This window comes from Oncorhynchus clarkii, chromosome 9, assembly GCF_045791955.1.
Source record: "Oncorhynchus clarkii lewisi isolate Uvic-CL-2024 chromosome 9, UVic_Ocla_1.0, whole genome shotgun sequence".
Classification (NCBI taxonomy): domain Eukaryota; kingdom Metazoa; phylum Chordata; class Actinopteri; order Salmoniformes; family Salmonidae; genus Oncorhynchus; species Oncorhynchus clarkii.
Window position 1 is genome coordinate 23,003,089 of NC_092155.1, and position 25,587 is coordinate 23,028,675.

Consider the following 25,587-nt stretch of genomic DNA (forward strand, 5'->3'; position numbering starts at 1 on the left):
GAGAGAGAGAGAGAGAGAGAGAGAGAGAGAGAGAGAGAGAGAGGAGGCGAGGGATAGAGGGGAAGGAAAGAGGAGGAGGTAGAAGGGTGGCATGATCTCCCACCGAAGGACACTGACCCTGAACCCAAGGTCTGTGGTTTGGCAGAGTCTCGAAATCTGGAATTATTGGTAAGGAGGAAAAACCCAGAAACCATTGAGAAACCGAAAGAGTTAGTTGGGTGTGGTGGGAGAGGAGTTGACTTTAATGTGGGAAATAAATAAATAATCATCATCGCTGTTCAGCGGTTTCATGATTTCATATTTCCCGAGTTTGTTTACATACAGTTAATAATATCACTCTCTGCACGCTGAGCAGTTGTCAGAAATACAAATGGTAGTGTCAGACTTGTGGACCATTCTCCTTCTCCCAGCAGTTACATGCAGTCTTTGTGTCATCAAATTGTGTCATTCTTATTAATTACAATAGCTGATAAGCACTGCTCGAAGTTGTCAAATAAGCTTTGCTGAAACCGTCCCACGCAGGCCCACGCACGATGATCGTTGGAACGGAGTTACATTTTAAGGCATTTACACCATGTTTTGCCTATTTTTGAGGAAACAAAGAGTACTATTGTCTTAGTTTAAGCTTCACCGGTTTTAATTCTCTCTCTCTCCCTCTCTCTCTCGCTCTCCCTCTCCCTCTCTCTCTCTCTCTCTTGTTCTGCCTTTGGTGGTGCTGCTGTGCAACAGATGGGATTTTTAAGGAGGTCGTCAAGTGTTTATTTCCCTGGTCGATACATGTGCTACTTTCATTATATGTAGATATTAAAGACAAACTAGGATCTGCGGGGTGCCGTCAAGCCGCAGCTGGATTGGTATTGTGTTTATTTAAGACATTAGGCTAACCTGGTGTTGTGATTCTGTTTAATGTGTTGCTTCCAATGTGACCTTCTGGATCCTGTTTTGTTATTTTTCAGTTTTAGCCCATTGAGACCCAGAGTCTTTTTTTCAAGGAGACCTGGCTAAGAAGGCAGCAATAATCAATACATTACATAAATGAAACATACAACAATACAATACAACAACATGATCCAGCCTAAAAAAGGCATTTACACTCCTCTGTAACAGAGTCTCCCATCAATAGTTTACATTTATTCAGTGGCACTAACATACATACATACATACATACATACTGTAGATTATTCCATGCGTCTGGTGCACAAGAAGAGAAGGCAGTCTTGCCTAATACTGTGAATGTCCTGGGGACTTTAGGTAGCATCCACCTAGCAGACCCGGTATGGTAACTGATGGTGGTGAAGGAGACCAGACTACAGCGGTAAAGAGGGAGTTTACCCAAAAGGGCTTTGTAGATGAACACATACAAATGTATCTTTCTGTGCTTATAAAGTGAGGCCCAACCTACCATTTGGTACAATGTGCAATGGTGGGCTACTCAAAATAATATATCCCTTTCAGTTTGGTACTGTTATGCATACCACACTGCTGGCTTGCCACAGAAGCAGAGCAGGGTCGGTCCTGGTTGGTCCTAGTCGGTCCCTGGATGGGAGACCAGATCCTGCTGGAGATAGTGTTGGAGGGCCAGTAGGAGGCTCTCTTTCCTCTAGTCTGAAATGTAAAAAATCACAATGCCCCAGGGCAGTGCCCTGTGTAGGGTGCCATCTTTAAGGTGGGTCATTCAATAGGTGTCCTGACTCTCTGTGGTCACTAAAAGATCCCATAGGAGTAGGGGTGTTCCAGTTAAATTCCCAATCTGGCCCTCATACCATCATGGCCCCCTTATCATCCCCAGCTTCCAATTGGCTCATTCATCCCCCCTCCTTTCCCCTGTAACTATTCCCCAGGTCATTGCTGTAAATGAGAATGTGTTCAGTCAACTTACCTGGTAAAATAAGGGTTAAATAAAGATTGTGTCAATACCATGTCACACTATAATTTCAACCCTGATCTGTCTGGTTTTTAAATCGCATTGAACTACATTTCTGACACTGTTGAATTAAACAGTGTGCCATACATCATTAAATTAAGTCAGTCAACCATATATTCTGAAATACATTGTGTTATTTTATTTGGACAGCCATTGTAGCAAATTCAGTCGACTTGTTGCTCTAGTATGATCCTGGAGGGGTTTTACTCAATGATATTCAGTAGTGGTATTGCATATGGTGAAAACTGATAGCCGTTCTGTAGCAGAAAGGAAACATTTTGTGACAGTGGATGAGAGTCATGTCAGACTGGCACACAGAGGCGTCATGCCCATAGGGGGCGCAGGGGCACGTGCAACCTCAGATTTCTCTGTAATACTACCAGCCACCTAACAATTGTATGAAGTTGGCTTTAGCCCAGATAGGTTCCCAATCTACCAACCTCGTAACTACAGTGCCTTAAGAAAGTATTTACACAACATGACTTTTTCCACATTTTGTTGTATTACAGCCTGATTTTCAAATTGATTAAATTGAGATTGTTGTCACTGGCCTACAGTCAATACCCAATAATGTTAAAGTGGAATTACAGTATGTTTTTTTCGAAATGTTTACAAATTAATTAAAAATGAAAAGACGAAATGTCTTGAGTCAATAAGTATTCAACCCCTTTGTTATGGCAAGCCTAAATACGTTTAGGAGTAAAAATGTGTTTAACAAGTCACATAATTTTTTTTTTTTACCTTTATTTAGCCAGGCAAGTCAGTTAAGAACAAATTCTTATTTTCAATGACGGCCTGGGAACAGTGGGTTAACTGCCTGTTCAGGGGCAGAACGACAGATTTGTACCTTGTCAGCTCGGGGGTTTGAACTTGCAACCTTCCGGTTACTAGTCCAATGCTCTAACCACTAGGCTACCCTGCCGCCCAACTTCCATGGACTCACTCTGTGTGCAATAATAGTGTTTAACATGATTTTGAATGACTACCTCATCTTTGTACCCCACACATACAATTATCTGTAATGTCCCTCAGTCGAGCAGTGAATTTCAAACATAGATTCAACCACAAAGACCAGGGAGGTTTTCCAATGCCTATTGGTAGATGGGTAAAAATGTTAAAAGCAGACATTTAATGTCCCTTTGAGCATGGTGAAGTTATTATTTAGACACTGGATGCTGTATCAATACACCCAGTCACTACAAAGATACAGGTGCTATGGGTATACTTGTAATCGTTAAGGACTGGAGAGTTTTTCAGGATAAAACATTTACGGAATGTAGCTAAGCACAGGAAAAATCCTAGGGGAAAACCTGGTTTAGTCTGATTTCCACCAGACACTGGGAGATGACTTCCCCTTTTGACATGAAAATAACCTAAAACACGAGGCCACATTTACACTGGAGTTGCTCATCCATAAGACAGTGAATGTTCCTGAGTGGCTGAGTTACATTTTTAACTCAAATCTATGGCAAGACCTTCAAGAATTCTGAAAAGAATAGTGGGTAAATGTTGCACATTCCAGGTATGGCAAGCTCTTAGAGACTTACCCAGAAAGACTTACAGCTGCAATCACTGCCAAAGATGCTTCTACAAAGTATATGAATAGTTATGTAAAATGAGATAATTCTGTATTTCATTTTCAATACATTTTCAAACATTTCTGAAAACTTGCTTTCACTTTGTCTATTGTGTTTAAATGGGTGAAAAAAAAACATATTTTTAATTAATTTTGCATTAATGCTGTAACACAACACAATGTGGAATAAGTCAAGGGGAAGAATACTTTCTGAAGCCACTGTAGCTGTAACCAAGAATAAAAAATAAATAAATAATTATAACAAATAATTAATGGGCAACAATAAAATAGCAATAGTGACGCTATGTACAGGAGGTTCCGGTCAATGTGCGTGGCACGAGTTAGTTGAGGTAATGAGGTAATATGTACATATAGGTAGAGATAAAGTGACTATGTTTGGATAATAAACAGAGAGTAGCAGAAGTGCAAAAATGGTGGGTGGGGTGGAGACAATGCAAATATTTCGGGTATCCATTTGATTAGCTGTTCAAGAGTCTTATGGCTTGGGGGTAGAAGCTGTTAAGAAGCCTTTTTTGACATAGACTTGGCGCTCCGGTACAGCTTGCCGTGCGGTAGCAGAGAGAACAGTCTGTGACTAGGGTGGCTGGAGTCCTTGGTAATTTTTTGGGCCTTCCTCTGACACCGCCTGGTATAGAGGTACTGGATGGCAGGAAGCTTGGCCCCAGTGATGTACTGGGCCATACACACTACCCTCTGTAGTGTCTTCTGGTTGGAGGCCCAGAATTTGCCATACCAGGTGGTGTTGCAACCAGGATGCAGACGATGCTCTCGATGGTGCAGCTGTAGAACTTTTTGAGGATCTGAGGATCTCAGCCTGCCGTCATGAGCCGTCTGGCCATTCCCGAGAACCACATACTGGATTTTTAACAAGGTTGTTAGCATTAGGAAAATATCAAATTCCTTGCCCAGACCTAGCTCAATATCTAGGAGTAGGATAAGAACAAGACTACAGTGTCCTTAAAGTGATCATTAGATTTGCTACCTTTCATACTGAATATGTTTGTAGGGGCAACAGTTTTGATTACATTCATAATTTATCACCCTCACATGCCATTAGAGAGCCAACAATGTGGTGCTACCTTTTTGTAGCATTTCTGACAATGGTAATATTTTCTCAGCTGAATCTCAGAGTTCTAAAACCAGGACCAGCAACTTGGTTGCTGCGCAACAGCAGCAGCTAGTTAGTAGCAGGCTAGCAGCTGTAGCTAGCTAGCTAACACCCTTTGGGTGAGACACTAGCTACAAGCAAAGGAAGATAGCTAGCTAGGTATATTTGGCTATGGAAGGTTGTAATATGGCTGAAGTCATCTGTGTAAACTATATGAGAGCACAAAACACATAATCTAGCAAACAACATTATAGCCAGTTAGCTGGCCAACTAGCCCACGAGACTGTAACATAGCTGTACAGATCAAAGACCACAATTCAGTGTTGACAGTATATCTTATCTAGCTACATTCTTCCATAAAGCATAGCTAGCTTTGGGAAACTGCTAACTTATAATACATGAAATAGGCATTGCTTCTCTACCTACTCTGGCATTATACAGTCAAATTGGCTAGCTAGCTACATGTGCAGCCACAACTGCTAGCTAGCCTACATTTCCTAAACCAAGACCAGCTTCTCACAACACAAACTGTAGCTGATAAAACACTTTGTCTTGCTAGCTATGCTGAACGTAAACCCGGCCAATGCACATACAAGTACTGCATCGGCTGTGCATTGCAGTAAGTGTACAAATGCTAGTAGCTAAATATCTAGATCAACACACGAGACAGACACGTGCATGAATTCAGTACACTCCCTTCTCTGTCAAAGCAATTTTCTTCGTGCCATTTTAATGTGTCATTTTACTTTTCAGTGTGTTCCCAAAAATCTGAACCCAGTGAAATACTTATTTTCCAGACATTGAAGTTTTTCAACTTTTTTTATGTACTGTATTGTACTGCTGTGCTCTACTCAGGGACTTTCAGACATTTCACAATTTTGCTGTAGCTCTGAAGTAGTGATGGGAGAAAAAACAGTTACATATCGGGATATTATGTTTGATGATATATCGTATTGTATCATTGTAATAATATTGCAATATTATTTTTGTGCTAGTTTACTGTACCTGCACTAAAGCTGCATTATTTTCCTTTCATAGCTTGTTCTCCATCTTAAAAAAAAAAAAATGGAGCCAATTCTAGTTTTCTCATGGCTCTCTCTTGTCCCTCTGCAGCAGAAATATGGCGAACATAGAATCGCATTAAAATTACACTATCAAATTGCAATACATATAGAATCGTGAGAATCACAATACATATAGAATCGTGAGAATCGTATCGTATCAGCACCTAAGTATCGTGATATTCTTATTGTGAGGTCCCTGGTAATTTCCAGCCCTACTCTGAACTAGCTATTTATATTTTACATTTACATTTTTTTGTCATCTGGCAGACACTCTTATCCAGAGTGGATTACAGTTAGCTCATTCATCTTAAAATAGCTAGGTGAGATTCAAGAGCTTGAAGATGAGTTGACAAGTTGAATCAGGTGTTCTAGCTCTGGAATAAATCAATTACATGGAACGGGGACCAGACCAAATCTAAACCAAACATGGACATCTATGAATGGTTTAGAATTGGTCTGAAGCAGACAAAAATCAACATCCGTGGACTAGATTCCCTAAAAACACACCACTTTGATACAGCTAGGACTTTTTCGCAGCAGGTTATGAGAATTAACATATCATGTTAGGCTAATTAAGTTAATGTAAGGAAAAGGGTTAGGGATAGCGAAAATGTTCTTCTAACCTGCAAAAAAAGACGTCCAGAAGATGTTGGTGTAGGTACCATTAGTGGGAAGTGGCCAACAACGAGTTAAAAACTGGAGGGGGTCTGGGGGAACTCCCACATATTTTGGAGGGGATTTCTTTCCAAATGCTCACTCAGCCAACGTATTCAGTACTTTGAAAGTCACTTACAGGACCTGGCATGTGCTTAATGTAAAGCAGCGGTTGATATTCACCCTCTCCTCTTTAAAGGGAGAATCAATATGTTTTGCATGAATGCGAATAGCCATGTCTATGAAGTCATAGCCAGGGCCCAATTTCCTGATAGCGATGAAACTTAAGCTTACGAGTTTTTCAACGATGCTTTGTTTCTATAATTATTTATGATTTAAGTACTGTATATAGGCCTATGTAGCCTACTGTATTTGTAGTTTAATGTAATAATGTTTGTTTTCATTTGAAGCATATTTTTACCCTTTGTTTGTTTATAACAATTGCAAAGACACTGGCTGTGTATTGTAGTCGTTGGTCACAGAGAGACAAATGGAATGTGTTCAGAAGATGTTTGTGTTAGCTGTTCTGCAAGTAGATTTGAGCCAGTAGATAAATAATGAATGTTTTTTAAGTGCAACTTTAGAAACTATGGTTTTGGGAAACAGTTTGGAGATTTAACAATGTGCCTGTGAAGGTTCAAAGATTAACTTAGCCTTAAGATGCTTTTGGGAAACCGGGCCATGGGCAACAAATTATGTGAGACAAAACACATACATTTTTTTGAGTGCATATTACATTTTCGAAAGACAAGTTTTGCATGTGGAAATGTTATATCATTTTGTAGAATGACATTCCGGTGTAAAAACATGGAAACTAAAAAATATGTGAGAAGTAGGGATTGGTCTGAAGCCGAAAAAGAAAGATAATTCACATGAGCACCACAATACCTACTCCATCCATGCTCTACCAAGTATTTCCAGTACACAGCTTTTACCTACTACAGTAGCTATGGCTATTATACTTCAAACAATGTGCATGCAGTTTGCTTAGGGTTCAATCCTTCTCAAACAGCCTAATTCATACTCTACAGAGAAATAATGGACTTTACAGTGTCCTGCTATTAAAATAATGTATGTGTGTATACAGTTGAAGTTGGAAGTTTACATGCACTTAGGTTGGAGTCATTAAAACTCATTTTTCAACCACTCCACAAATGTCTTGTAAACAAACTATAGTTTTGGCAAGTCGGTTAGGACATCTACTTTGTGCATGACACAAGTAATTTTTCCAACAATTGTTGACAGACAGATTATTTCACTAATAATTTGCTGTATCACAATTCCAGTGGGTCAGAAGTTCACATACACTGAGTTGACTGTGCCTTTAAACAGCTTGGAAAATTCCAGAAATGATTTCATGGCTTTAGAAACTTCTGATAGGCTCATTGACATAATTTGAGTCAATTGGAGGTGCACCTGTGGATGTATTTCATGGCCTACCTTCAAAGTCACTGCCTCTTTGTTTGACAAAAAGAAATCAGCCAAGACCCAAGTTAAACAATTTAAAGGCAATGCTACCAAATACTAATTGAGTGTATGTAAACTTCTTACCCACTGGGAATGTGATGAAAGAAATAAAAGCTGAAATAAACCATTCTCTCTACTATTACTCTGACATTTTACATTCTTAAAATAAAGTGGTGATCCTAACTGATCTAAGACAGCAAATTTTTACTGGGATTAAATGTCAGGAATTGTTAAAAACTGAGTTGAAATTATTTTGCTGAGGTGTATGTAAACTTCCGACTTCAACTGTATATATAGAGATAGGGTGTTAATATTTGTAGATATACTTTAGGCCTATTGTAAATGTGTGGTATTGTAACTTCACAATATTTATTGCCAAAATAAATACAAATACACACAACTTTAAGCTACATATTCATTTGACAGAGGTAGTGAACTGCCCATTTATCAGCACAGCAATTGATAAAGCAGGACTATGTTCGCAAAACAAGGATTTCTGAGTTTGTGTCAATATTACACAGGTAACCTAACGGTTAAAGAAATCAGGAATGCAGACAGGCTTTACAGACCTCCAACACACCACCACATGTTGTTATGTTGGGCACCTACTGAAGCAAAAAATATGTTATGAAATATATGACCCCCCCCGGACCACCCTCCAACCATCCTCACGTACTGTGTGCCCCCTCAGATATTTTGGGGTGCATGATGCCCCTGCTGGCACAGGTCTATTTCAAGGGAAGATACCTCTCTCACAGCTGCCAGACTCCGTTTTGTGGGGCTCGTGAAATTGAAGATTGATTTTTGCTGTGTCGCCGCCGCTGCCGTGCACACCCTCATAGCATATCAGCACACAGGAAACAGATTTATTTCAACCCCATTTGTGTCTCAAAGCAGGCACCCTGCAGGGTCCTGATAGTGCCTTGGAGGCCCCATTCATGCCCAATTATTAGTTATAAATCATAGACGGAGTCAGGACCCGATGGTTGGCCCTCTCACTGCCTGCTGATCACAGGGGTGCTACAATTAATCTTGAGCGACATTCCTTGTTGTCATGGCGCCACCAGTCCCAGAGATAGGATCTGTTTTTGAAGAATTGATCAAACCTGTTGATTCAGTCAAGCCTTTTCCTCCAACCCCTCCCCTATCCTATCACCTCCCTGTTTCTGCAATCCAACTGGTGCCACTGTAAGTACAGTGCCTCCACTGGCGAATGCTTACTGACCTTTCTCAGACAGCAGCGAGTCATCAGTCAAATTAGAGAGCATCTATTGCCGACAGTAGAGCAGATGGTTGGGTTGTTTCGAAATGGACCTTTCAAGCATTTTCAAGCAAAACGTAGTATTTTGGCTTGATTCATTTCCAAGAAGCAATTTGTATAAATGTATGTATGCATATGTATCAATAATGAAGTGTATTGTCAATCACTCACTGAAACATTGATTATATCTAGGCTTTCTTTTGAAGATGTGATGGGTTTTTTGTCCTGGTATTTCTTGGGAATCTTGTGAATCTTTGACTGATTACGAGAACTATTGGGCCTTTGATGTTGCAAGAATAAGGTGTATTGCACTGAAATGTTCTGACAGCAGAGGCAATTCCATTGCCTCATTTTTAAAAGTGATACCCCCATTGACTGGCTGAAATAATGTGTCAACTGATATTATTATTATTTTTATAATTTAATACCAAGCCCCGATTCCTTCAAGCATGTCCCCAGTACAGCGGATGTGTATATGCAGTAGTGTTACGTATTAAATGACCATTTATCCTCAACGTCATCAATTCCAACCCTCGGCACTTCGGTGGTAGCCATTCACAGTACTTTTAGCCTTCATTAACTCTGCAATCATATGCTCCAGACAAAATCTATTACGTTGGCAACGGTGCAAAAACCCTACTTTATCTCTACTGAAAAGAAAGGGGGAACGCATCATACAAATATCCTGTTTATCAGAAGTAGAACTAATTTTGTTTCTCTGACCGCAAGTGAACCGCAGATTAATCTAGGAGACCTTGAGTACCAGTATATGCACGCAATCTCGCAATGCTCCTGAGCCACAATCTCTGACCTTTTGATTTTAATTAAGCAGCCGCTAAAATTAAAGCATCTCGGTGCCCCACCCCCCACCCCCCCTTCTCCGTAAGTCCCCCACTCTGCCTTTCTCAATAAACTTTTTTCCCAGTGAAATAGATGGGAGATAATCCACATCGGAGAAGTGATTGAATATTGCCGTGGGAAGTTTTTAGCATGGCGGAATTAGGAGGCACATATGCCTGCCAAATGTAATCTGCTCATAATAAATGATTTGCCCTTTACACTGTACAAAGCAATGAACACAAGTGTTGGATTTAGTTGGAACTCAATTCTCACTGCTGAGGTTCAGTACGATTCACAATGTGTTTTGTTGGTTTTGATTGAGAAGTCGTGTAAGTTCCCATGTATACATTGAGTCATGAGACAACATTTCATTCTACCTAACCATGTTGCATATTCCCATTTGAACAATAGAGGTTGAATTATTTGTAATCGAATGTGTCTTGTCTTATGTCTTGCAGCTCTTGAATCATTGGGACAGTTGCTTGGGTGCTGAAAGGTAGGCTTTTGTGTTTTGTCACGTTTGTGTGGAAGTGATCTCAGATGCAATTTGTGGATACACATCATGATGGTCCATAAGTTACACTGATTCTGTCAGAAACATCAACCTTTGGTTGATATTAAATTCATTAGAAGGACTCTTAGAGACGGACAAAAATGGTGTGAGTGAGTGAGTGAGTGAGTGAGTGAGTGAGTGAGTGAGTGAGTGAGTGAGTGAGTGAGTGAGTGAGTAAGTGAGTGAGTGAGTGGGGGTGTGTGAGTGAGGGTGTGTGTGGCAGGGGGCTGTGTGTGTGTGTGTGTGTGTGTGTGTGTGTGTGTGTGTGTGTGTGTGTGTGTGTGTGTGTGTGTGTGTGTGTGTGTGTGTGTGTGTGTGTGTGTATGACATCACATGCTGTGCTCCAGTGAAAGTCCCACTATAGCATGTTGGTTGGACACATTTTCAACCGCCATCATATCCCAGCAGTTATGTTATTTATTTTTTACAATAGAGGCATATTGTGACATTTTACAGTAGCTGCATTTATTTCCTCACTTGAATTGTCTGTGGACTGCATTTGTGCTGGCACAGGCATAATGGAAATCTTAGAGGGTAGAGAGAGAGAGAAAGAAACAGAAAAATAGAGAGAGAAAGCCCACTGCTCTTTTTTCAATTCTGTTTAATTGTCATTGTGCAAGAGATCAGCATGCCGCTTTAGCAGTCGCTGAGTTCTGCCCAGCCAATAAGAACTTGCGCTCAGCCGCGTCTGACAGTGATAAATGGCGCTGCGGCCGTCTCCCTCGCCCATCGTCCCTGTTAGCAGCTGAGCAATGCATTGTGGGAATGCGCAAAGACTGGCACGGCTGCGGAATGGGCCTTCAGGCCTTTCATTAATAACATGGATGCACTTAATGACACGTGTGTGAAGGTGCTTTTGTTTGTGTGTATGTGTGTATTAACTTTACACAAATTGAGGGAACCTGTGGCCATAAGTATTGGGCCTTTGAATGTGCCAGTTCATTTTTGACTACTGCTACACCGCAATATTGCGTTGTTTGGTTTAGGATGGTGAATTTGATGTTTTTGTCATGAAAATCATCTTTAAATATGACTTTCTGTCAGTCAGACAATCCATGTATTATTGTTTTTTTGCTGATGTTGAACGGAAGTCAAACACCTTACTGTGGTGATTAACCCACTGAGCTGAGGAGTCCATTGAACCTCTGTGAAAGATTCAACAGTAAACATTAGAACCGGTGCTTTAGTGAAAATTAAAGTTATTAGCCGCAAAAAAGTGTTGCCATTTTACTCTTGAATATCAGACCATAGTCTTGTTTTTATTGATCTTACATAATTCTCTCTTCAAAATGATATCCAAGATATATCTTATTTTAGGATATTAAGACACTTCAGCTAGATGGATAAGGCAAACAGTTCTGTACATATAAGTTCTATTACGTAGAATAACAAGTCTTTACATCAAGGTTCACTTAAGATAAATGATTTTTACATTTTAGCAGACACTCTTATCCAGAGCGACTTACAGTAAGTAGTGAGTGCAGACATTTTCATACTTTTAAGTACAGGTCCCCCAATGGGAATCAAGCATTGCAAGCGTCATGCTCTACCAACTGAACCACACAGAACCTAAAGTGTTTATAAGCATAAAAAATGTTACTCTCTGCAAAATGTTCATTTGTGTCATTTTACTGAAAAGAAACATATATCTCGGGAAACTGTATAGGCTAAGTAAGGTATTGAACTCCCTTAACCTATTTACAGATGAATTCAGAAGTTTACATATACTTAGGTTGGGTTCATTAAAACTCATTTTTCAACCACTCCACAAGTTTCTTGTGAACAAACTATAGTTTTGACAAGTTGTTAGGACATCTACTTTTTTGCATGACACAAGGCATTTTTTCCAACAATTGTCACTTATAATTCACTATATCGCAATTCCAGTGGGTCAGAAGTTTACAAACACTAAGTTGACTGTGCCTTTTAACAGCTTGGAAAATTCCAGAAATCATTTCATGGCTTTAGAAGCTTCTGATAGGCTAATCGACATAATTTGAGTCAATTGGAGGTATTTCAAAGCCTACCTTCAAACTCAGTGCCTCTTTGCTTGACATCATGGGAAAATCCAAATAAATCAGCCAAGACCTCAGAAAGAAATTGACATTTTGGAGAAATCTCCTCTGGTCTGATGAAACAGAAATAGAACTGTTTGGCCATAATGACCATCGTTATGTTTGGAGGAAAAAAGGGGAGGCTTGCAAGCCGAAGAACACCATCCCTACCGTGAAGCACAGGGTGGCAGCATCACGTTGTGGTTTTTTTTTTGCTGCAGGAGGGACTGGTGCACTTCACAAAATAGATGGCATCATGTGGAAGGAAAATTATGTGGATGTATTGAAGCAGCATCTCAAGACATCAGTCAGGAAGTTAAAGCTTGGTCGCAAATGGGTCTTCCAAATGAACAATGACCCTTCCAAAGGACAACAAAGTCAAGGTATTGGAGTGGCCATCACAAAGCCCTGACCTCAATCCCATAGAAAATTTGTGAGCAGAACTGAAAAGCCGTATGCGAGCAAGGAGGCATACAAACCTGGTCAGTTACACCAGCTCTGTCAGGTGGAATGGGCCAAAATTCACCCAACTTATTGTGGGAAGCTTGTGGAAGGCTACCCAAAACGTTTGACCCAAATTTAACAATTTAAAGGCAATGCTACAAATACTAATTGAGTGTAAACTTCTTACCCACTGGAAATGTGATGAAAGTAATACAAGCTGAAATAAATAATTCTCTCTCCTATTATTCTGACATTTCACATTCTTAAAAGAAAGTGGTGATCCTAACTGACCTAAGACAGGGAATCATTACTCTGATTAAATGTCAGGAATTGTGAAAAACTGAGTTGTATGTAAACTTCCGACTTCAACTGTATATTCTTCCTCTTTATGGTACTATCCTATCCTATCCTGAGAAGAAACAGGCTGAGGTAGTCGAGGCATAATTAGTAATCTGCCGTGGACACGTCAGCTCATGTTAGTGTTTGACTTTTAATTCCTTTTGTCTGTTCTCCACCGCTAGCATTTCCCCTTGTTTCGTGCAGCCGTGTGTGTGTGTGTGTGTGTGTGTGTGTGTGTGTGTGTGTGAGGTTCCTCTCTGCACCTGTTTACCATTCCCTTTTCTGCTTTGGCCTCCTGCTTTTTGTCTTTCCTCTATTTTGGATTTATAAAATGGAGGAAATGTTGAATTCAGGTTGGAGACTCATTCATCGCAGTAATGTGTGGACCAGACGGTGGGCTAGTCAGGCAGGCATGTGTGTATGACAGAGTTGGTGTAGCTGTGTCAGTCTGTATTGTGAATATAAGACTCTTTATAAATACTGTATGTGCCTGTTTGTGTGATATAAACTTGCGTATGGGAACTTGTGTATCATGTGTGTCATTTAATGGTGTGTCCATATGTGCGCATGCCAGTTTGTGTGCATGCCTTGGGAGGAATGTGTGTACGTGTATGCAAATACTGTGTGTGTGTGTGTGTGAAATACTGTGTGTGTGTGTGTGTGTGTGTGTGTGTGTGTGTGTGTGTGTGTGTGTGTGTGTGTGTGTGTGTGTAGATGTGCGTCTCAGGCAGGGGCGATGTGTTACGAAGGCAGATGAAAGGTGCTTTGAGGGAAACCCATAACACTTCCCCACCTCGCTCTCTCTCCCTCTCTCCATTATCTCTCTCTCTGTCCATCCTCTCCCAGTCCACATCTCTCTCTGTCTATCTCTCTGTCCATCCTCTCCCAGTCCACCTCTCTCTGTCTATCTCTCTCTCCCTCACTCCCTCCCCCTCTCTCTCCATTCACTCTCTCTCTCTTACCATCCTCTCCCAGTCGACATCTCTCTCTGTCTATCTCTCTCCCCCTCACTCCCTCCTCACCCTCTCTCCATTCTCTCTCTCTGTCCATCCTCTCCCCATCCACATCTCTCTCTCTCTCTCTCCCCCTCACTCCCTCACTCCCTCCCTCTCTCTCTCTCTCTCTCTCTCTCTCTCTCTATCTCTCTATCTCTCTCTCTCTCTCCCTCTCTCTTTCTCTCTATCACTCTATCTATGGCTCGCCTCAGTGCCAGTGTTGGCTGAACTCTCACTTTCCCCAGATGCGTGGTTGGCAGGGCTGTACTGAAGGACGACACATCGGGCATGTGAATTAGTCTGGAAGAGGGAGGGGAGACATCCCTGGAAATCAGGGATTGCTCTGCCCATGGATTAAAGGCTACATTAGGTACATGTGACACATCAGTCAGTGTATAATGCAATATCACACACCATATGGGTTGTTATTGAGTTATTACATACTTATTCATGTGTTATTACATGCTTATTGATGTGTAATAACATATTAAACAGTTTGAGGTGTTATTAGCTCAGGTATGTCTTTAAAAATGGGTCTCGTATTAATATTATATTGTGTCTTAGATGATTGAATGGTAATATAACTTGCAAAGTTTAATAGTTTTGTAACCATTCGTTTTAACTTGTGTTAGTTTCTGTATTTATTTAATCTTTATCAATCGACTGAAGCATCTTTGTGATCAAATCAATGGTAACAGCCTTTGTAAAGGGTACCTAATTGTAAAGTTTTACCAAATCCACCTTGGCAAGATACCGTTCCTTTTCTGTTGGTTCTCTTCTGTCACACTACTCTACTCTAAGATGGAGGCACATCTTAGTCCAACTGAGCAGTGTGGTTCAGGTGTGACTTGCAGTATGGGTTGCTGCCGGCGGCCATTTTAGCTAATACTATCTCAGCTGTAACACATGGCTGACGGATGATAGCTGTTGTTCCTTTTTCGGTTTGTCACGCTATGTCGGCCCAATAGAGGAGGGACACGGGGCTATGGACACATGTTGCACTGTGTATGGTGTTGCTGTGTTGTAATGTTGTATTTCAATCCACTTCTGCACAAATGTAATGTGAACATTGTTATAGAAAAGGCTTATGCCCATACTGCTGCACCGACAAGGGTTGTGTAACAGCATTGAGAGAAGCACACTTGTGAAATTACATAACTCAGTTTCTGGGTTAGGGTTTCTATGTATTAGCAGTTGTGGGCCCATTACAGTCCTCGACAACAGACACAGCAATGTCCTCATCTCTCTTAGGGTGTGTACGTTAGGTCACTTCATTATGCTGTTGAGCCCCTATCATTGCTGTTCACTCACACTCATAGATACACAGAAATAAACAGAGAGAGAAAGAGAAAGAGAGAGACATACAGATAAATAGTTTGTGTAAATATAACTATATAAAAGTGTGTACTCTGTAGAAATGCCAGTGTCTGAGATGAACTATCATTTGGGTCATTGTCATTAACAAACTAACTTGAAAAACAAATCAGTTTGTGCATTTTTATTTGACTATTGTCTCCATTCCAGTCTTGACTCTTACTCGTCCTTTCAAAACTACTCCTCTCAATGGTCCCAAAGCTATTTAACCAAATCAATGAAGCATGAATGAATTCACCTTTTTTAAATGGAATTCTCACAGATTGAACATTGAATACACTCTTCCTCCATGTTAGATGCTGCGTTTTCATCCCAAATGGCACTTATTTTGACCAGTCAAAAGTAGGGCACTATGTAGGGAATAAGGTCCCATTTAGGACACGGACTGCAAATCTCAAATTTGCCCGACTCCCTCAAACCAGAGCAGAATTGTCTGATTGTAATTCACTGGCCATTGTTTGGAGTGGTTGTGTGGCTTGTTTGCTATTGATTTATACTTTACTGTGCACAAATCAGAGCAATTGTTTTGAAGTATGCAGGGAAATCAATACCCCTAGCTGAGGGCTGGTCTTTACTGCATTCCTCTCAATGGCTCCAATTTATGTTTTAATTATGATGATCTACTCAGAAGTTTGAAGCTCGTCATCGGTTCTCCGACTTTACCTCGTAATTAGCCTTAACATGGCTGGGTGTTACGTGTTGTATTTCATGTTGTCACGAACTGCATGTGGATTCGTTTTGATTTATTGGCACTAATCACACCTCTGTAAGTCTCAAGAGTAGCGTCTTGTTTATAAAATGGTTTATGATTGGAGAGGATTTATGCTAGATTGTTAATTTGTAATGAAATACTGTTGGGATCAGTGAAGTCTCATTCTTGGAAGAGTGTCTGGTCCGGTCTCATATTCATACTTTGAAACACTTTCTGAATAAGGGCCCTGATTGTGGGTTGGACAAAAGTGGAAGCAACCTTCCTCCAAATGAATTTGAGGAAAGAGTTTGACTGTCAGTGCTTAACAAGTAAGAGCTAGGGGATTTATACCGCAATGGCGTCATCCAACATCCAACTCTGTTCACGTGGACGACTCTTTATGGTCCACCTGTCAATCATCAAAGGAGCATATCAACATAGTAGGAAAACAACAACCATATAACTGTCATCTCCATCTCCACCTCCATCTCATTGGACAAGGTGGCTCCTAGACAGATTGTATGCCCCCTCTATCTTTATTTGAGATAGCTTATGCCATTAGGAGTGATTGCCCAACTCACTACTCTGCTGTAGATGTGGCTGCTGCTGGTTGAGCTTAAAGCAGTAAATTCTATTGAGTCGTATAATTAAGATATATCAATAAAACTGCAGTAACTCTTACTCCTGCTTCTCACGGTGGTGTGCGTGTGTGTGTGTGTGTGTGTGTGTGTGTGTGTGTGTGTGTGTGTGTGTGTGTGTGTGTGTGTGTGTGTGTGTGTGTGTGTGTGTGTGTGTGTGTGTGTGTGTGTGTGAGTGTGTGTGTGTGTGTGGTGGTGGTTTGGTGGGTGGTTCGGTGTGTGTGTATTTGAAGGTAGCAGCTACTCTTCATGGTGTCCAGCAAAAATTAAGGTAGTGATATACATCATAATATGTGTGTGTATAGTGTGTATATTATTTGTGTTTCTACCTGTGTGTGTGTGACGCTTCACAGTCCTCGCTGTTCCATAAGGAGTATTTGTATCTGTTTTTTAAATCAGATTTTACTGCTTGTGTGAGTTACTTGATGTGGAATAGAGTTCCATGTAGCCATGGCTCTATGTAGTACCGTGCACATCCCATAGTCTGTTCTGGACTTGGGGACTGTGAAGAGACCTCTGGTGGCAATACTTGTGGGGTATGCATGTGTGCTTGTAGATGTGGAATAGAGTTCCATGTAGCCATGGCTCTATGTAGTACCGTGCACCTCCCATAGTCTGTTCTGGACTTGGGGACTGTGAAGAGACTTGGGGACTGTGAAGAGACCTCTGGTGGCAAGTCTTGTGGGGTATGCATGCCTGAGCTGTGTGCTAGTAGTTTAAACAGACAGCTCGGTGCATTCAACATGTCAATACCTCTCACAAATACAAGTAGTGATGAACTCAATATCTTCTCTAATTTGAGCAAGGAGAGATTGACATGCATACTATTAATGTCTGCTGTACGTGTACATTTAATGGCCAGTCGTGCTGTCCTGTTCTGGGCCAGTTGTACCTTTCCCATGTCCCTCTTTGTGGCACCTGACCATGCGACTGGGCAGTCGTCTAGGTGCGACAAAACTATGGCCTGTAGGACCTGCCTTGTTGATATTGTCGTTAAGGCAGAGCAGCGCTTTATTATGGAAAGACCTCTTCCCATCTTAGCATCTTATTCATTACAATATTTAGTTTAGTGAATGATTTGTCCAAAATACAATGCTTTTAGTTTTTTTTTTGTTGAATTTTGACCCCTTTTTCTCCCCAATTTCATGGTATCCAATTGTTGTAGTAGCTACTATCTTGTCTCATCGCTACAACTCCCATACCGGCTCGGGAGAGACGAAGGTTGAAAGTCATGCGTCCTCCGATACACAACCCAACCAAGCCGCACTGCTTCTTAACACAGCACGCATCCAACCCGGAAGCCAGCCGCACCAATGCACCGGAGGAAACACTGTGCACCTGGCCACCGCCACAGGAGTCGCTGGTGCGCGATGAGACAAGGACACCCCTACCGACCAAGCCCTCCCGCTAGGCCAATTGTGCGTCGCCCCACGGACCTCCCGGTCGCGGCCAGCCTGGGCGCGAACCCAGGGACTCTGATGGCACAGCTGGCACTGCAGTACAGCGCCCTTAACCACTGAGCCACCCAGGAGTCCTTGCTTTTAGTTTTTTAAATATTTAGGACTAACTTATTTCTGGCCACCCATTCTGAAACTGATTGCAGCTCTTTGTTAAGTGTTGTTGGGATTTCACTCGCTAAAGTAGCTGACGTGTGTAGTGTTGAGTAATCTGCATACATAGACACACAGGCTTTACTCAGAGCTTGTGGCAGGTCATTAGTAAAGATTGAAAAAAGTAAGGGGCCTAGACAGCTGCCCTGCGAAATGTCTGATTCTTCTTGGATTATGTTGGAGAGGCCATTAAATAACACCTTCTGTGTTCTGTTAGACAGGTAACTCTCAATCCACAATGTAGCAAGGGGTGTAAAGCCATAACATATACGTTTTTCCAGCAGCAAAAAATGATCAATAATGTCAAAAGCCGCACTGAAGTCTAACAAAACCGCCCCCACAATCTTTTTATTATCAATTTCTCTCAGCCAATCATCTGTAATTTGTGTCAGAGGTGTTTATGTTGAATGCCCTTCCCTGTATCTGGTCAAACACAATTTTTTTTCAAAAAGTTTACTAAGGGTTGGTAACAAGCTGATTGGTAAGCTATTTGAGCCAATAAATGGTGCTTTACTATTCTTGGGGAGCGGAATGACTTTTGCTTCCCTCCAGGCCTGAGTGCACATACATTTTTGTAGCTTAGATTGAAGAGATGGCAAATAGTAGTGGCAATATTGTCCGCTGTCATCCTCCGTAATTGTCCATCCAAGTTGTCAGACCCAGGTGTCTTGTCATTGTTGATAGACAACAACAAAAACATCACCTCTTCCACACTCACTTTACAGAATTCCAAATTACAATGCTTGTCTTTCATAATTTGGTTAGTTATACTGGAATGTATAGGTTTGGTGTTTGTTGCTGGCTAGGGATGCACCGATATGACATTTTTGACTGACACCGATATCCGATATTTTCCTTGACAAAAAACTTGATACTGATAACCAATATAAAAACTTGTTGCAGCCTTTTAAGCATTCTAGTACAGTTAAATAGTGGAATCACACACACACACACACACACACACTGACCTAAAAATTATTTTGTTGGCATTTCCGTATGTCCCCATTACCAGTAAAACATAATCAAAACATATTTATTTCACTTACTTGCTGTGCTGTTTCGTTATTCAATTCAACCAGGATTTCATTATACATGTCAAGCAGTGAAGTTTCAGCTCTGTCGGTCCGTGGCCTCTCTTCCTTGGTGCCCACTATCACTGTGTCCATTTCCATCCTGACCAGCTGTGTATGTAACATTTCACGTAAACCCTGTTTCTTGTCCGCATCGAAGTAGCGGTCCTTGTACATAGCATCGAGCATGGTGGGGGCACAGTAAAGAGGCTCAGAGAGAATGGCGCTGAATTGCTTGTTCACAGCGTCTAGTAGAGTACTTTTCCAAGTTGGATGTGCTTTTCAACAGTACAGTGTAACTCTGTTAGGGCAACAATAGAGACTACTCGATAGTGTGTACCGGTGCTCGAGGTGCTCAACCAGTCAGCGAAAGCTAACACCATAGACAGAGAACAGTTGATTGTCAAGGGCAATGAATCCCATTATCTTGGCGTTAATGGATTTCACCTTTGAGGTGTCTTGCTGAAATCTTCTTTCTCTTTCAAATGACTGGTTGACTGCTCGATCCACACTGCAGACATTGTGGGCCAGGTTAGGAATGCTGTGTTGCACGTGTAGCGCTATATTTTTTGTGGCGTCATTACATTATCTACCTATGTTATATAGGTATGCACGTCAGCTTTGACATCGGTTTTGCACATCAGTGTTAAACTCGACATCGGGCAGATAATATTGCTGGCATTTGTAGTTAATATCAGCCAATTCCGATTTGCATACCGATATATCGTGCCTCCCTATTGCTGGCATGTCATGCCTAATCTTGCCAATGAAAAAATTATGAAAGTAGTTGGCAATTGTCGTGGAAATTCTTACACAGGGACACTCAAAGTCAATCTTACATGAATCATTGTTTATTGTCAGTGCGCTGGAGAGGTTCCAACCAACTCAATGAACCATAGTACACATGTCAATCAGGAGCTAAATTAATTAATCATTACCGTTTTGTTTCATCCATGTGACAGACCAATCCTGGTTCATAACATGTGACAGGCCAACACCTCACAAGGCTTCTTTCTCTCTAAGCTGAGACCTTGAAACTGAGATATCTATTGTTCGTTCTCAAAACAAGGCCTGGGCGTACTGACGAATTGCAGCTACTGATAGTGAGGATTTGTACAGTCAGCCACTTGCATGAATACAGCAATTGGTTTATAGAACAGCACATTGATAGAACAGAGACATTAGTTATAAGAAAAGCACTAACATAAAAATTTCCCTTACACAATATCAGTGGGTTTTGTGATGAATCTGATTCAATGAATGATGGCACTGAGTTTTCAGTCCCTCAAATTTGAGCTCAGGTGCATCCTGTTTCTATTGATCATCCTTGAGATGTTTCTACAACTTGATTGTACACCTTGATTGTACACCTGATAAATTCAATTGATTGGATATGATTTGGAACGGCGCACACCTGTCTATATAAGGTCCCACAGTTGACAGTGCATGTCAGAGCAAAAACCAAGCCATGAGGTCGAAGCAATTGTCCGTAGAGCTCTGAGACAGGATTGTGTCGAGGCACAGATCTGGGGAAGGGTACCAAAACATTTCTCCAGCATTGACGGTCAAAGTTCTATCAACAGAGCTACAATAATCTTTCAGCCAGATGTAATACCAGTAGCCTGCTGAATCTCCCACAATGGTACCGGGCCTGAAATAATTTGCCGCTGTTTGGAAACGTTCAGAGCTAAAATCAGTGCTTTAAAATCAGTTTTCAGCAGTTCTGAGCTAGCCCTCCTAATGTCCTTTGACCTCACGTGGACTACAACAATGTCAGCCCCCGGCATCTGTCATAGAATGGTAGGAAGCAGCCTTGCAATGTTCTGTACTTGTGCTCCAGGATAGCACAGGGTTTTTGCCCCCGGAACCGAGAGGTCTCTCGTTCAGTGTGTGTATGTGTGTGTGTGTGTGTGTGTGTGTGTGTGTGTGTGTGTGTGTGTGTGTGTGTGTGTGTGTGTGTGCATGTGTGTGTCAGAGTGGACATGAACCTCTCACACAAAGTATACACTACACACTCTGCAATGTTCCTTTAACAACAATGTTCTGTTAATTTGTCATTGGCAAGAATGTAGTTTGTGATTTTTTTATTGAGTAGTGTGCCTATAAAGTAATGTTAATCAATGCCTTATACAGTATACCTAGTAAATGAGTGGTGTAGTTATAGATAATAACATAAGATAATACAATCGCTGTATTAGGCTGTAATTGTTCAAATGTCGAATATGACAATTAGGGAAAGAAATAGTAGTCTTCACACATTGCAGTAAAGCATTTGAGTTTGTGCCCAGAAACATTTCAAACATGCACTTTCACAGAACTCTCCCAAGTGATTCTGTTTTACCCCATGTACCTTCAAATACCAGCTTGGATATAACAGAGCCCCATTATGAGCTGCTTGTCCAGCCTCTAAAACTTCCCAGCTGTATCTTTGTACAGTGCAGGAAGAATTCTACAGTATCTGTCAAACAACAGCTGGCACCGGCAATGTGGTTCGGAGGCTACGGACGAGTGAATCATCTAAATCAAGACACTGACAGCACTTTAGCAAGCTGTGTTTCATAAGAGTCTGTCTCTTGTCTTTTATATGGAGAAATGAATAAAGGATCATGTTATTATGTCTCCCATTTGGCTGGTAGAGGTGTCCTCCCTGTGGTGGCGAACACATTGGGAAGTTTGAAGGATGGTTTAATGGAAAAAGACAAACTGTTGGAATAGATGTATTCTCCAAAGCAGTTCAGTTATCATAGACTTTTAAAGAATGAATAGCGACAGCTACCAAGGAAATGCATTGCATGTAATGCATTCAGGATATAAGCTTTCAAAGACCTTATGAGTAGTTACACTATTATACCACACCTGTTTTGTATTGTATCATGAATACATGTACAGCCATAATTCATTATAAAGGTTGCTTGGCGTGTCATGAAGGCTTATAGGTCTTTCTAGAACACACTACGTATTTTTTACACGAGGGCGGCTCAAAGAATCAATCAACAAGTCTAGCAATCTACATTATCAATCAATCACTCAAGCCGGCCCGGTTCAATTCCAACCGAACACACCCCTCCTTTTCTCTGTCTCCCTTATCCCCTTTGAAAAAGCTAGCCAGAGTGATTAACGATCACTATAGCGAGGAGACTGACCCTTCTCCCCTTCCTTCCTGCTTCGGACCTTCTCATATCCTAAAGCCCAGCACTGGGGGCGGAGCTTATCAGCTACAGGGGATCAGGCAATCTCCTCCACTTCAAACCGGGAGTCCATTGTGCCCGACCGCTGTCTGGATAATCTGTGTGGCTAGCTGACAGATCTGCCGTGGACACACACACACACACACACACACACACACACACACACACGCTTACACACAAACACCCTCGCACACACACCCTCACCAACACACACAAGCACACACACACACAGACATACAGGTTCACATGTTCACACACACACACAGATCTGATGGGGTCAAGCACAATAACAGGATCACAGGGAGAGATGGAGGTCCTGGTCTGGGGCTTGTTAAAGAAAAGGAGAGAGGGGATGGAGAGGATAGAAGCAGAGGGGATGAAAGAGAGAAGGGACTGGTATTAGGTGTGATTGAGCGCTTGTCAGGGGGTTTTGGCGAAACGGAGCTGAGCCGGCGATTAAGATGAGGGAGGAGATTCTGTGTCGGTACACACACGCATACACACTCACCAGTGGTGGTTGGTGCAGTTTAAGATGAGGGAGGACGATAAACATTTTTATGAGCATGGCCTTATTTCTATTACAGCATTTTGGATGACTGTCATTCATATTCCATTCACCCAGCTCAATGTAACATTGATAGGTTTAAGCTACTACATTATACTCAAATGTTCCCTATACAGATCATGAGGTTGCTACAACCTAGCCTACGGATGACAGTTTACAACGTAGGTGCACAGGTTGAGATAAGAAAAATGTAGTTAAGGTGACAAAGTGACACATTCAATACCACCTTGCACACTCTTTCCTGCACCTATCTGATCTAGGGTGTAATCATTAGTCCAGCAGTTGCAAATTGGACAAAATCAGGTATGTTTATCCCTGTTTCATTCTGTTTGCTTCCATTTAAGAAATGTTTTTCAACAGAATCGGCGGAATGAATACACCCCTGATCACACACAAACACAGTTCACTTTCACAGCAGCCACATACAAACAGTATAAACATTTTGCTCATTGTATAATTCCTTCTCGCATCTATATGCTCCCCTTCTCTCACCTTTTCCCTTCCCTTGTGTGTACTTCAGTGCACAACACATCAGCTGTCTGTGACCAGGCAAAAAAATACTTTCCAAGCCAAACCTTTATATCATAACCGCTAACTGCAAAACACAGCTTACGTCGCTGTCATCATATTGGCTGACAACATTAGTAACGTCAAATTCAACATAGCTACTAGAACTAATGCACGGGTATGACAAAACATTTATTTTTACATTGGTAACCAGTTTATTACATTGGTAACCAGTTTATAATAGCATTAAGGCACCTCAGGGGTTTGTGGTACATGACCAATGTACCACAGAAAAGGGCTGTATCCAGGCACTCCGAGTTGTGTCTTGTATTAGAACAGCCCTTAGCTGTGGTATATTAGCTTAAGTATACCCGCTACAATCATGCAGTACAGAGTACAGTCAGCAATAAGTTTAGCAGTTACACCTGCGGGCAATCAATTAATAAAACCAAAGCTTACATTGACATGAAACAGTTGCCATTTTGGATAGCCATAACCAGCTAGTTAAATTAGCATGTCTTTATCTGAGCCGGGTGTTTGAGTAGGCTAAACTAGCTCGCTGCATTCACTAGCTAAGTAAGTGAAATTGAAAGTGAAAACAAAATACAAGGAAATATAGCTATCTCTCTCTCTCTCTCTCTCTTGTTTCTCCTTAATTTTTGAAAAATGTATTTGTTCAAAACTGTTCAGCTGTTCTCTTTCTCTCTCTTTGTGTCAACTACTCACCACATTTTATGCACTGCAGTATTAGCTAGCTTTAAATTATGCTTTCAGTACTAGATTCATTCTCTGATCCTTTGATTGGGTGGACAACATGTCAGTTCATGCTGCAAGAGCTGTGATAGGTTGGAAGACTTCCTCCGGAAGTTGTCATAATTACTGTGTAAGTCTATGGAAGGGAGTGAGAACCATGAGCCTCCTAGGTTTTGTACTGAAGGCAATGTACCCAGAGGAGGATGGAAACTAGCTGTCCTCCGGATACACCATGGTGCTACCCTACAGAGTGCTGCTGAGGATACTGTAGACCTTCATTGCAAAAGAGTGTGTTTTAATAAATTATTTGGTGACGTGAATATTTTTAGTATAGTTTTATCTAAAAATTATTTGAAATTCAATGAGGAGGATGGTCCTCCCCTTCTTCCTCTGAGGAGAATCCACTGACACACACACTCTCTCTTTCTCACAGTACACACACAACACACACACACAAATTCAAACGCAACAACCAAACACAATTACCTTCAACTACCTTATAAAGTTAATTAAATATACCATCAAATTAAATGTCCAATCAAACAGCCCTGCACATAGGTCAAGGTACAAGGGGAGACTGTGAAAACAACATAACAAACAACCATCTATTCACTCCCTTTGTTGGGAGCGGACCTTGGTCCAAATATTATTCTAAATGTTTCAAATACTTTAAGCATTTGCTTTAATCTGCGTAGTGTCAGATGGGTGGAATTAGCATTTTTCGGACTATTCTATTAGTTCAATTGTGCCAGGCGAGGGAGAGAGAGAGAGAGAGAGAGAGAGAGAGAGAGATTATAATAAATAGTAGGGAAATTAAAAGGTCATAGGTCAAACAGAAATCTAAGTGGAGGTGATGCACATTTTACGCCTGTGTATCCTGACAGCATGGGG

General features: G+C 41.3%; 1 protein-coding gene across 3 annotated transcripts in view; it reads left to right on the top strand.

Moving 5' to 3' along the window:
• The window catches only part of LOC139416097 (receptor-type tyrosine-protein phosphatase delta-like), a 602,231-nt gene that overhangs the window by 352,207 nt on the left and 224,437 nt on the right, over positions 1-25,587 (top strand). For all 3 annotated transcript variants that reach the window (XM_071164375.1, XM_071164379.1, XM_071164380.1), the window contains exon 9: positions 10,374-10,411. The gene's annotated coding sequence lies outside the window, so the exon portion shown is untranslated. The remainder of the gene's footprint in view (positions 1-10,373; positions 10,412-25,587) is intronic.